We start from the raw sequence: 14,813 nt of genomic DNA on the forward strand, positions 1-14,813 counted from the left end.
GTTGTGATGGCCAGGTGTGGTGGCTCACACCTGTAATCTCAGCACTTAGGGAGGCTGAGGCAGGCTTGAGCTCAGGAGTTTGAGAACAACCTAGGCAAAACCCTGTCTCTGCAAAAAATAGAAAAATTAGCTCGGTGGGGTAGCATGCATCTATGGTCTCAGCTACTTGGGAGGCTGAGGTAAGGAAGATTGCTTGAGCCCAGAAGTTGAGGCTGCAGTGAACTGAGATTATGCCACTGCACTCCAGCCTGGGTGACAGAGTGAGACCCTGTCTCAAAAAAAAAAAAAAAAAAAAGGCTATAATTACACTTTGAGTTAGGTGCTAGTGCCCCGCCCCCCCATTCCTGCACTGATGCATCCATCTCCCACAATAAGTAGTGAGGCACACCTAGCATCACACTAGTTGAAAAGAATTCAAGAATTAGACATTGAACTACCTGCTTGAAAATAAGTGAACAATTTTACATGTGGCAAAAGATTAGCAACAGGGATTTCACTTGCAATGGAGAAACAAAAATGTTTCAGTTACTTAAAAACAGTCCCCAAGTCTAAATAAGAAGAAGCTACAAATAAATATCTAAAAATAGAAAATGCCCTAACTGCTTATGATTTTTAAATGTCAAGTCTTATAAATGTTATGTGGCAAAGGGAAACCAAGCTAAGAAACTCCTCAGGAATGGGGGTGCCCAAGGAAGCTTTTAAAAAAAATGTGATGTCCTCATGCAGCTCCATGAGTAGGGATCATAAACTGCACGTAGCCATCTCTGTACCTAAAATGTATTTGTTCCAAGTCATATGTTAGGGAGACAAAGGTAGAAAGGACATGTGGGGGTGTCTAGAGGCCCTCTAGCTCCGTGCCTGTCAATTCTGTGACATTCAGTGATGTTGCTGAGTTAGAACACTTCAGAACTAACCATTTCTGCAACGAGTGTCCTACCAGATGGCTTCAGCTGATGGATTAAAGGGCCACTCCCCCTCAAGGAATCTCTCCAGTCTGAAGACTTCTGATAGCTGACCTGCTTACACTCCAAAGCTAAATGTCATAATTATCTCTCTCAAACAGAAACTGCAGACATTATCTATAAACAGCTGTCAAACGTGTAGGGGGACCAAAAACATTTTTTAAAAACCCAGAAAAACCCCTCTAAAAGTATAATACAAGGTATCTCCTTGAAGTTCACATCATCTCTTTGTGAACTTGCCACATTCAGACTGTAGGCATAGCAGTTTAAACTTCCAACTGTATTCAATGTGGTTGAAAAATTATAATGATTGGAAAGCAATGCAGCACACTCAAGTTAAAATAATCTGCTCAGTTTATTAAGGATCAACCTCATGTCTTTGCCTAGTAAGTCAGTAAAAAGCTGCAGAGCTGAAAATGAACTATAATTAGATCAAATTCCTAATGTGGGAAAAAAAAAAACTATGAGGCACAGAAGAATAAATGCTAAAAGGTATCTACAACAGCATTGCTATGGCTCAGTTATTAGACCTAATTCTGAGTGAAATAAGGATTCTTCCAAGCAGGTAGCCAAAATGCAGTACTCAAAACCCCATTCTGAATATAAAACCAAGCAATAGCCAAGATGCCCTCACCACTGTTTGTCAATAGAAAAATGATGATGGAGGGCAGGTAAATGAAAACACAGTAATTTTGCAGACACTATTTCCTATGACCACACATTCAACTTCAGATTAACTCCCCCAGACCTATAGTCAATAATGGATCCACAGGACTGTGAAGTCAGGCCATGGCTTTGGAAAGAGCCTCAAAACCACTGCTTCTAGCTAGTTCTTTACTTTGTGTGTTCTAAGAACATGGTATCTATTTGGCCCTTGTGGAAGGATTCTCACATTAGTTCTCAGCTATCAAATAACAAGCTTCCCTGGGAATCCTCTTTGGCATAGGCACTAGGGGTAACATAGTGACAATGCGATCTCTATAAGGCTTTAAGATATTTGGGGGCCGGTGTCTCACACTTGTAATCCCAGCACTGTGGGAGACCAAGGTGGGCAGACTGCGTAAGCGCAGGAGTTCAAGACCAGCCCGGGAAACATGGTGAAACCCCATCTCTACAAAAAATAAAAAGAATTAGCTAGGCACGGTGGCACACATCTGTAGTCCCAGATATTTAGGAGGCTGAGGTGAGAGGTCTGCTTCAGCCCAGGATGCAGAGGTTGCAGTGAGCCAAGATCCTGCCACTGCACTTCAGCCTGGGCAATAGAGCCAGGCCTGGTCTCGAAAAATAAAAATAAATTTAAAAGGCCTGGCATGGTGGCTCATGCCTGCAATTCCAGTACTTTGGGAGGTCAAGGCAGGTGGATCACTTGAGGTCAGGAGTTGAAGATCAGCCTGGCCAACATGGTAAAACCCTGTCTGTATTAAATATACAAAAATTAGCCAGGTGTAGTGGTGGGCACCTGTAATCCCAGCTATGTGGGAGGCTGAAGCAGGAGAATTGCTTGAATCTGGGAGGTGGAGGTTGTGGTGAGCACAGATGGCACCACTGCACTCTAGACTGGGCAATACAGCAACTTTGTCTCAAAAAAAAAAAAAAAAAAAAAAAAAAAAAAATATATATATATATATATATTTGGGATACCAGTAATATATTAAATAATTTACTACCCCCTACTACTTTCTATTTTCTTGCCAAATGAAACAAAAACTTAGTTCAAATCAATGAAGTTACTTCTTAAAAGCTAGAGAGAAAAAAATCATCTCCAACAAGAAGACACTAAACATCAGTTTGTACTTATCACATAACTAATCTTTATTCAAGGGTGGCCTTTTACACATACCAGCCATGTTCTAATTCTGCTTCCATTAATCCCAAGGTTTTCAACTGGTTGATTTGTTTACAAGTTTAAGGGCCTCTACTTAAGGGTTTCTGTACCCAAACAACTCTACCCAACTAAGCACAGGAAGTTGATAAACAAAGGTACTTGCTTTGAACAGAGTAACCAAATAAGGCCAACGGTCAATTTCTATAAAGGAAAGCAAATATGACTTATGTTTCAGTTTCACCTCCTATATTTTGGATCCTTATATAGTTCTTCCAGAGTGATAGGCAAGCACCACCTCTTCTATACATGAGAAAATGAGGCCCAGAATCTTTAAGTGCCTTGTTTGTGGGATACAGGGCTGGTTAGTGGCAGAACTAATGCATTCAAATGACAATAACTTTAGAGCACAGATTAGCATATATCTTTCTTAAAAGGGCCAGATAGTAAATATTTTAGGCTTTGAGGGTCAAAGGCTATTATTGTGTAGTTACTTACAAAACCATTTAAAATGTAACTAAAAAATGTAAAACATGGCTGAGTGTGGTGGCACACGCCTGTAATCCCAGCACTTTGGGAGGCCGAGGCAAGTGGATCATGAGGTCAGGAATTCGAGACCAGCCTGACCAACATGGTGAAATCCGTCTCTACTAAAAATACAAAAATTAGCCGGGCATGATCCCAGCTACTCAGTAGGCTGAGGCAGGAGAATCATATGAACCCGGGAGGCAGAGGTTGCAGTGAGCTGAGATCGCGCCACTGCACTCCATCCTGGATGACAGAGAGAGACTCTGTCTCCAAAAAAACACAAAAAAACGTTAAAACACATTCTTAGCCTTTAGACAGCAAATAGGCAGCTGGCCAGCAGGAGTTGGTAGCTCCTGCTCTAGAGGAACAGCCTTACCTACATACTAATGTGACTACTAAATACCATTGTTGGGGACTGTTTAGCTGTCTTAAAATTTTTTAAAAAATTTATTCTTTAAGAATTCTGGTACAATACATTTAACATAAAATTTACCACCTTGACCATTTTTAAGTGTACATTTCAGTGTCATTAAGTACATTCAGAATGCTGTGCTACTATCACCAACATCTACTTTTCTTTTTTCTCTTGAGACAAGGTTTTGTTCTGTCGCCCAGGCTGGAGTGCAGTGGTGTGATCAAGGCTCACTGCAGCCTCAACCTTCTGAACTCAAGTGATCCTCCTACAACAGCCTACCAAGTAGCTAGGACTACAAGCATGTGCCACCATGACAAGCTGATTTTTAAATTTTTTGTAGAGATGAGGTCTCCCTATGTTACCTAGGCTGGTCTTGAACTCCTGGACTCAAGCAATCCTCCCGCCTCAGCCTCCCAAAATGTTGAAATTACAGGTGAGCCACCGTGCTCCGTGTACCAACATCTATCTTCAGAGGACTCTTGATCTTGCAAAACTGAAATTCTTTGCCCATTTAACGATAACTACACCCCACCCCAGCCATCTTCCAACTTTTTATCTGTATAAATATGACTATTCTAAGTACCTCACATTAGTAGAATCACACAGTATGTTTTTGTAGATGGCCTATTTAGCATAATGCCCTCAGTGTTCATCCATGCCTTACCATCTGTCAGAATTTCCTTCTTTTTTAAGGCAAAATAATATTCTATTTTATGTATGTACCACATTTTTCTTTTTTCTTTTTTTTGAGAGAGTCTCATTCCTGTCACCCAGGCTGGAGTAGAGTGGCGTGATCACAGCTCACTGCAGCCTTGACCTCCCCAAGCTCAAGTGATCCTCCCACCTTAGCCTCTGGAGTAGCGTGTACAACCATGCTTAGCTAATTTTTTTATTTTTAGTAGACATGCTGTCCAGGCTAGTCTCCAACTCCTGGGCTCTAGCAATCTGCCCATCTGCCTGCCTTGGCCTCTTAGAATTTTTTTTATATATATACAGGGCCTCACTGTCACCAGGAAAGAGTGCAGTGGCAATATCAAGGCTCACTGCAGCCTTGACCTCCTGGGCTCAGGTGATTCTCTCATCTCAGCCTTCCCAGTAGTTGGGACTACAGGTGCCTACCACCAAGCCCGCCTAATTTTTTTGTATAGACAGGGTTTCACCATACTGCTCTTGCACTCCTGGACTCCAACAACCCGCCCACACTGGCCCCCTGAGTGCTGGGATTACAGACATGAGCCACCACACCCAGCCTGTATGGCTGTTGAATAATATGCTGTTAAGAGCATGGGTACCATTCAACTTGCTTTAAGAACTGAATCAAAATGGCTTAGGCGAAGATCAAATACCAAATTCTGCTCTAAGAAAAGCAACATTCACTGAATTATATCTTTAGCAATAAGCACTTAATGAAACTTGTTTCATTTAAAATGCATCACAACCCTGTAAAGTGAGAATCATCATACCCCCATTTTATAGATGAGCACAGTATTAAGAGGATCTTTTTCAATAGGTCATACAGCTAGTGACAAATATTTCCAAATTTTTAATAACATTTCTGCTTTAAATAGCTTAATAAACTACATATGTTCTATATTCTTGCCTCCGAAAGGCAGCTTTCTTTTGTTAGGTTAGTTTATTATGCATGATACACCCAATTAGCTGAGTAATTTTGTTTTTTGGTAATTCATCCACCACAAATATCAGGTAGCATTTTTACTCCACAGACCTGAGTGTCTTAAGTCTCAAAAGGATTGTAAGATCTAAGTTTTTCTGAGATATGTGAGAGTAAGAGGGTTTTTTCTATTGAAAATAGGTTGCATTTCAAATTTTATCCATAAGAGCTCACAATACTTTCTCCGACATGCATGCCTATGTGCTCACTTAAACAGAACTCTGAGTGAGACGGTAAATACCTTATATGTCCTTGAAAATTTTACCTTGGCATACAAAAACCTTGTTAAGAACCAAAAAATAATTTCACGTTGAAAGGCTTTAGGGTTAGACAAATGTTAAACTTCAACTGGCAGCATAAGGGTATCACTCAAGCCAGCAAGAGTTTGCTGGGCAAATTATGTTGAAAAAAATCAAATATTTTAAAAACAGGAGATTTCACATAAAAATCTGGGATCCAGCTTCTTCTGAATAAATGAAGGACACTAATTATGCAGAGTGACAAATGGCTGGAAATGAATGGGAGGTGCTTCTAGCCCAACACATAGGCATGGAAGCGCCAGCTCAGCCCCCTCCACTCAGTTTTCTTACACAAGGGAAGCCACTATGGTATTCCTTAAGGACAGCCCTGAATGTAAGAATGTAATGAGTTAGCATCTAAGGCATATCATAAGTATTCGTAAGACAGAGAGGAAAAGGCGGAATATTTGATATCAAAAGAAATGGGAGTCTAACTTTCTGCAGTAATAACATAGTCCAGAACACCTCCAACATAAATTATGAAAAGAAAGTTCTTGGGCTCAGAAGAGTAAAAGCAAAAAAGAATACTCATTAAGTCTATGTCACATGACAAGTAGACTGTAATTTCCATTGCAATTGTGGAACAGAGGTAAATAACCTGCTGACCCAGAATCCAACATGGGCTCACACTTTCTGTCTTAATAACTCAAAATGCTGAAATCACTCTAACAAAGGAAAATCAATGTCTTAATTTCTGGTTTAAAATAAACCCAAGAAGACAGAGCACAGACAGAAATTTTTTGTGGTGTGAATACAAATATAACTTCAACTTCCAGATTCATGGATTTGGAAAGGATCTTAGGAACTCTAAGTATAGCACCAGTGAAGAAGTTTACATTTAGGGAATGGCTAATCCCTGCTGACCTTAAACTATTTCCAACCCTCAATGTACTCTTAAATACAGAAATTTAAAAAAACAGGGGGCTGGGTGTGGTGGTTCACACCTGTAATCCCAACATTTGGGAGGCCAGCATGGCGGACTACTTGAACTCAGGAGTTCGAGACCAGCCTGGACACCATGGCGAAACCCCGTCTCTATGAAAAACACAAAAAAAATTAGCCAGGCATGGTGGCATATGCCTGTAGTCCTAGCATCTTGGTAGGTTGAGACGGGAGCATCACTTGAACCCAGGAGGCAGAGGTGACAGTAAACCATGATCACACCACTGTACTCTAGTCTGAGACTGTCTCAAAAAAAAAGAAAAAAAATAAAAATAAAAAGGAGCCTTAACATACTAGGTACAGAGCTATTTTAATATAAAGATGATGAGAAAAAAATTGGCAGCTATCAGATCAAAAAGGCTAATTAATTCTTATCCTATTTTATTTTGAGACAAAGACTCACTCTATTGTCCAGACTGGAGTGCAGAGCTACAATCTCTGCTCACCGAGCAACCTCTGCCTCCAGGTTCAAGTGATTCTCCTGCCTCAGCCTCTCGAGTAGCTGGGATTACAGGCGTATGCCACCACATCTGGTTAATTTTTGTATTTTGAGTTGAAATGGGGTTTCACCACACTGGCTAGGGTGGTCTTGAACTCCTGAACCTCAAGTGATCCGCCTGCCTCAGCATCCCTAAGTGCTGGGATTTCAGGTGTGAGTCACTGCATCCAGCCTATTTTATTTTTTTGAGACAGTGTCTCACTCTGTCACTCAGGCTGGAGTCCCATGGCACGATCTCAGCTCACTGCAACCTCCACCTCCCGGGTTCAAGCGATTCTCTTGCCTCAGACTCCCAAGTAGCTGGGATTACAGGCGCCTGCCACCACACCCATCTAATTTTTGTATTTTTAGTAGAGATGGGGTTTCCTCACGTTGGCCAGGCTGGTCTCAAACTTCTGACCTCAGGTGATCCACTGTGCCCAGCCCAAAAAGGCTAATTTAAAGGTAGAACTCTGATGATTCATGTGATTTGAATTCAGGTCTAATACTTCTTTAATGAATTACATAAATTTTCTCCAAAAATGTGAAATGTCATTAGATTCCCTGTGACACACGAGAATCTATTTAATAACCAGTATTCTACTCAAACAGAAACAGCTGTAGTTTTGCTATCAATAAGCTTAAGAATTTTAGGGTAGCCTTATCACATATTTTCAGAAATAAGTCATCAGAAACGAAAAGACATAGGCAATCTCTTCCTCTCCAAAACACCCTGAACTATTAATCTTACGTCTTCCTTCCATAAGAAAGTCAGCTTAAAAGCAAAGTCATTTAAGGTAAAAATATATATATATGTGTGTTCTGCGAGTATTCCCACTTTCTTGTGCGGTGCAGCAGTATGCCTGGGGGAAGATGGGTTCTAACAGCGAAGTGGCACGGCTGCTGGCCAGCAGTGACCCACTGGCCCAGATCGCAGAGGACAAGCCCTATGCAGTTGTGGATGGGGACTCACCCCCGAGGGGATGCCAAGATCCTTGACAACCGCATCTCACAGAAAACCCTCGGACAGTGGATTGCTGAGAACCAGGACAGCTTGGGCTCAAAGGTCAAGGACACCTTTAATGGCAACCTGCCCCTCCTCTTCAAAGTGCTCTCAGTTGAAACAGCCCTATCCATCCAGGCACACCCTAACAAGGAGCTGGCAGAGAAGCTACACCTCCAGGCTCCACAGCACTACCCTGATGCCAACCATAAGCCAGAGATGGCCATTGACCTCACCCCCTTCAGGGCTTGTGTGGCTTCCGGCCAGTTGAGGAGATTGTCACCTTTCTGAAGAAGGTGCCTGAGTTCCAGGTCCTGATTCGAGATGATGCAGCAACACACCTGAAGCAGAGCATGAGCAGTGACTCCCCAGGCTGTGGCCTCTGCTCTGAAGAGCTGTTTCTCCCACCTGATGAAGAGTGAGAAGAAGGTGGTGGTGGAACAGCTCAACCTGTTGGTGAAGCGGATCTCGCAGCAAGCGGCTGCCGGAAACAACATGGAGGACACCTTTGGGGAGCTTTTGATGCAGCTGCACCAGCAGTACCCAGGTGATATCGGCTGCTTTGCCATCTACTTCCTGAACCTGCTTACCCTGAAGCCTGGGGAGGCTATGTTTCTGGAGGCCAACGTGCCCCATGCCTACCTGAAAGAAGACTGCGTGGAGTGCATGGCGTGTTCAGACAACACAGTGCGTGCTGGCCTGACACCCAAGTTCATTGACGTGCCAACACTGTGTGAAATGCTCAGCTATATTCCTAGCTCCAGCAAGGACAGGCTCTTTCTCCCAACATGGAGTCAGGAAGACCCCTATCTCTCAATCTATGACCCCCTGTGCCAGACTTCACCATTATGAAGATGGAGGTCCCTGGCTCCGTCACTGAATACAAGGTCTTGGCACTGGACTCTGCCAGCATCCTCCTGATGGTACAGGGGACAGTGACAGCCAGCACACCCACAGCCCAGACGCCAATCCCTCTGCAGCATGGCAGCGTGCTCTTCACTAGGGCCAATGAGAGTGTCTCACTGAAGCTTACTGAGCAGAAGAACCTGCTGATATTCCGTGCCTGCTGTTTGCTGTAGAGGCCATAGCCTCCCTAGCTCTCCTCTGCCAGTCACCCTAAATTCCAGCCAGCCTCACCTCCTCAGGCCCAGCTCAAGCCCCCTTCCTTGCTCTGGACCCCTTAGGTACACCCTGGAAGAGCTGGGGTGGAGGAGGGAGCATGAAGGTAGTGACTCCTGAACACACCTAGATGGAACCATCTTCTTTGGGGGAGGAGAGGCCTGTGTGAGGGGTCTGACACTCCCCCTGTCTTCTCTCTCCACTCTGTTACACCTGAGCCAGGCTCTTGCCAACCCTGCTCTAGCCTATGGCTCCAGGCTAGCTGGCAAAATCTGTGACCCAGCATTAGCTCAGCATCTGTCAGAGCAAAAGGTCAGGTAATTTCCAAGAACAGTGTTCTTGCCCTGGGACTACCCATTTCCTCAGCTGCAGAGGAGGAAAGGGAAAGGGCAGTCCTGTGGACTAACATTGTTTTCACCCTCTTGTTTTGTCAAAGCAAGTAAAAGTCACTTGTGTTGAGGCTGTGGGGTAATGAGCACTCAGCCTTTGGGGTACCTGTTCCTAAAATGGGCCAAAAGTGCCCTTCTTGCATGATGCCCCACTTTTTGCTTTATTCCTACTTCACAGTTTCCTGGGGGTAGGTAAACTATACTCCAGAACACTTGTATGGGAAGGAGTGGAAGAGGAAGCCAGCTTCAGCCTCAGAGGCACAGCTTGCAAGCAGGCCTTGGGTCCTCCAGCCCTACAGAGAGAAGGTGGCTCAGGATACACCAATCATCAGTGCAAGATTCTTTGCTCCTGTTTTTCAGTTGGCCCTAGAGTAGGGGTCAGCAAACCAGGCTGGCAGGCCAGTTCTGGCCAAACCTGTTCATTTATATACTGTCTGGATGCTTTCAAGCCACAGGGGCAAAGTTGAAGAGTTGCACTAGACTGTACGGCCTGCAAAGCCCAAACTACTGATATTGTCAACCCCTTCTCTAGAACATACTCAACTGTTGCAGATTACAGGGACTCAGGAACTGAACTAGCCAATTTTCACTGTGAGAAGAAGCCCAGTTAGCTCTCCTAAGCTGGCAAGAAATACATAGATAGGAGGGAATCTCTCCCGATGCCCTGCTCCAGGGGTGGGACACACCTGCAAGAGGCTGTCAGCTGTCTGTCACTGCTCATGTTTCTGACCTGCAATCGTAGATACTGTCATCCAAGACTAATCAGTCTTAATCCACTGGCTCCTTCCTGTGAGGTAAAGGTTTAAATTCATACAAAAGAATCTTTCTGGGCTTCTGCCCACACTAGAGTCCCTGTACAATGGAGTTCCAGGAAACCACCTTCAAAAAAATCTCCTGTGTTTTTTTTGCCTTCAAATTTTCTTCAGCTAAAAAATAAAGATGAGCTGGAGGCCAAAAAAAAAAAAAAAAAAATATATATATATATATATATATATACAATCCAGTTCTTCAAATTAGGTAATTGCTCATTAAGGTTATTGTTAAGAGGTTCTATTTATCAATGTCTAAACTGAGTACCAGGCCTTGAGAATTAGACTTCACATACCAAAAAGAACCTCTTGATGCCTTCTACATTTTTATTACTGGCATCAACATTTTTCCAGGAAGTAAAAATTCATGTAAAATATGTAATAGACAAAGCACTAACTGCCATAATATATAAACTGTTCCAACAAATCAGTTAAATCAGCAATACGACAAAAAATAGAGAAAGGGTATACCACTAACCACTAAACAATAAAAGGTGTTCAATCTCATAAACAACCAGGACAAAGCAAAGTAAAACATTAAAACTGTTCACCTACTAGCTTAAAAAAAAGTGATGATAGATGAACAATACTGGCAAAGGTTAGCAAGTACTGGAAGGGCCACTTGGCATTAGTCATTCACATTTTAAGCATGCAGATTATTTACTCAAGTAATTTAATTTTTAGCAATTTATCCTACAACTAAAATGTATGTGCAAAACTGTATGTACTACAGTGTTTAAGAGCAGGCCTCAAATAAAAGGTGGTGTCTGAACAAAGATGAACTATGATGCAGCATGTGAGGTAGGTGTCTGGAAGTACTGTTCTAGGAAATGGTAACAGGAAGAAGTAGGCTGTGAAGCGGGAGTTAAAAGACAATGGGAAGAGCAGTAGAATCTGAAGTCATCAAAGTGGCAAGGGAGCAAATCACCAAGAAGGCAGAACAACTTTAAAGAATCTAGCTTAGGCCGGGCGCGGTGGCTCACGCCTGTAATCCCAGCACTTTGGGAGGCCGAGGCGGGTGGATCACGAGGTCAAGAGATCGAGACCATCCTGGTCAACATGGTGAAACCCCGTCTCTACTAAAAATACAAAAAATTAGCTGGGCATGGTGGTGCGTGCCTGTAATCCCAGCTACTCAGGAGGCTGAGGCAGAAGAATTGCCTGAACCCAGGAGGCGGAGGTTGCGGTGAGCCGAGATCGCGCCATTGCACTCCAGCCTGGGTAACAAGAGCGAAACTCCGTCTCAAAAAAAAAAAAAAAGAATCTAGCTTAACTGGATTTTGATTGTTACCTTCTAAATATCAGCACTTTCATTTAATCATAAGCATCAAAGTGTTTATAAAACTTCTAAAGAGTTAAGTTTCACAATTCTCCTAAAGAGAGTCTACATATACTGAGTTGTTAATGCAGGGTTTATAAACTCTCTAAAACTTTCATAAGATTCTCAAAGAAATCTAGGACAATTCCCCCTACCCACAGAAAAGCAATCACCCAAACAACTGAGAATCAGTGGCAAAAAACTGTCCTAAAAGGACACAGTACCATTGGGAGTCAAAAACAATTCCGAAAGCTGGACACAGTGGCTCACACCTGTAATCCAGCAACTCAGGAGGCTGAGATGGGAGGACTGCTTGACGCCAGCCTGGGCAACATAGCAAGACCCCATTGCTAAACAAAAAAAAGAAACAATGAAAAAAATTAGCTAGGTGTGGTGGCATGTGCCTACAGTCTAAACCACTGGGGAGGTTGAGGTGGGAGGATCCCTTAAGCCCAGGAGTTCAAGGCTGTAGTGAGCCATGATGGCACCACTGCACTTTAGCCTGGGTGACAGAGCAAGACCCCAACTCTAAAAAAAACAATGGAAACATTTTAGTGAGTTTAGTCTTACCTGGAAGAGACAAGTAAGGGATAAATGGGGCAGTGGGGAGGGAGCCCAGGACAGCTAGCTGTTATGCTATTCAAAGTCACATATATTGTGAATTTTATTGCCATATATTGCTTCCACAATATAACAAAACAGAGAAAGAAGAAACCACCAAGCAGTAAACAGTATTCTAGTGACCCAGTCATCTTTCATTTCTACCTTTCCATCACCATCTCTTCAACTTCTGTAATACTTCTCCTTGACCATTTTGACTTTAGGCTTCTACCTCTAATTTTTCTTATCTACTATTTCTAGCTTAATCTTCCTCAAAGACAATTGTAGTACTGTCCAAAAACCTTTGATGACAAGCTGCCTTTCAGTTTAATTTCAAGCTTCTTACCTTAGCTTTCCATGCCATAAGCCTAAACTATCTTTCCAGACTTTTCTCCCACACCTTCCTTATATGTATCTTATGAGCAAACAGATACATCTGAAAATTCAGTCCATCCTTAAGGTCTGGTTCAACAGTTATTTACTACCTCTTTCCCTTTTCTAGAAATTTTCATGATTATCCTGGAGGCAATTTGGTTTGGTGACAAAGACAATGGGCTTTGGACTCAGACTAGAGTTTGATGCACTAGACCATGACAGAGTTGTGTAAGCATGTGAAGGTAATTTAACTTGTCTGAATTTTAGTTTCTTTATTTATGAAACAAGAGGGTACCAGACTACTACTTTCAGAGAATGGTAAATGAGGTGACCTATATAAAGGATGTAACCTTCTTTCTACTTTAAGAATATTTTGTACAATTCTTACAGGAGTTAACACAGCTTTCCTCTTACGAAGTCAACAGACAATATGTTAGATTGAAAAGTCAAGAAAAATCAAGATAATACTATTAATTAGAGACATGAAAATAAAGAATAATGAATTAAAGCAGCCTGAGCATGGTAGCTCACACCTGTAATCCCAGCACTTTGGGAGGCTGAGGCAGGACTACTTGAGCCCAGGAGTTCAAGACCAGCCTGGGCAATATAGTGAGACCCTATCTCTGCAAAAAAAAAAAAAAAACACACACAAAAATTAGCTGGGTGTGGAAGCATGTGCCTGTACTACTCAGGAGGCTGAGATGGGAGAATCACCTGAGCCCAGGAGGTCAAAGCTTTGGTGAACCTTGATTGTACCACTGCACTCCAGCCTGGATGACTGAGTGAGACCCTGTCTTTAAAAGAAAAATTCAAAAAAGTTAAAATAGCTGCCACAGGGAACAGGGAATTCGGGTGAGGCGTATAACAGACTGTTGCACATCATTAAAATCTTTTAGATGTTAAAAAAAAAAAAACCTTGACCTAAAAAAATCATGTATGTGGATTATTTTGATAAAATAAAAATTAAGTAGCCAAAGGTATATCAACCTAATAAAAAAACTAAATTAGGTATTACTTGAATGTATGCTTCTAAACCAGTAAAAATTTATCACAGAATTATCTGACCCTGGACAGCAAAATGTTGATCTCTCCATAGAGTAAGACGATCATAGGAATAAGAGGCTCTAAATTGACTTAAGGGACAGTCATTTCTGGGCTTTGACCTTGTGGGTGTCTTGTGATAGTTTAATATGCTGACGTCACAGGTCATATTATTGTTTAAAACAAAACCAATAATTTTGAATATTCTATTGCCCAGTCTATCCAAGATATAAAAAAAAGAGTAAAAAAATACAAAAAAGAATCTTATCTTCCTAATGTCAAAAAGCCACCACAAACCGTATGATTCAAGGATCCCACTTCTGGGGGTGTGTGTGTGTGTGTGTGTGTGTGTATATATATGTATACATATATATATACGTATATACATATATACACACATATATACACACACATATATGTGTGTGTGTATATATGTATATACGTATATATATACGAATATATATATTCGTAGAATATATATACGAATATATATATTCTTTTTATATATATATGTATATATATATACACACACACACATATATACACATATATATATGTGTGTGTGTATATATATAAAAAGAAGGGTCTTGAAGAGGTATTTGTACATCCATATTCATAGCAGCATTATTCACAAAAGACAAAAGGTAGAGGCAACCTAAACATCCCTTGATAGAAGAATGCACATACAAAACATGGTATACATACACAGAATGAATATTATTTAGCCTTGAAAAGGAAGGGAATTCTGGCATATGGAACAACATGAATGAACCTTGAGAATATTATGCTATGTAAAATAAGCCAATTACAAAAGGACAAATATTGTATGATTCTACTTATATGAGGTGCCTAAAATAGCCAATTCAGAAACAGAAAGTGTAGCATTATCAGGAGCTAAGGGGAGGGGCAAAGTGGGAGGAGGCTGAATAGGTACAGAGTATCGGTTTTCCAAGATGAAAAAGTTCCAGAGATTGGTTATACAATGATGTGAATATACTCAATACTAAAGTAGTGTATACTTAAAAAATGGATGGCTATTTT

General features: G+C 41.7%; 1 protein-coding gene and 1 pseudogene across 2 annotated transcripts in view; one reads left to right on the forward strand and one right to left on the reverse strand.

The window, feature by feature from the left end:
- The window catches only part of TIMM23B (translocase of inner mitochondrial membrane 23 homolog B), a 39,537-nt gene that overhangs the window by 8,404 nt on the left and 16,320 nt on the right, over positions 1 to 14,813 (reverse strand). The window lies entirely within an intron of this gene.
- On the forward strand, positions 5,435 to 10,606 carry LOC105731041 (mannose-6-phosphate isomerase-like; annotated as a pseudogene).

This window comes from Aotus nancymaae, unplaced genomic scaffold (assembly GCF_030222135.1).
Source record: "Aotus nancymaae isolate 86718 unplaced genomic scaffold, 86718_ANA_hifiasm-v0.15.2.pri h1tg000099l, whole genome shotgun sequence".
NCBI lineage: Eukaryota > Metazoa > Chordata > Mammalia > Primates > Aotidae > Aotus > Aotus nancymaae.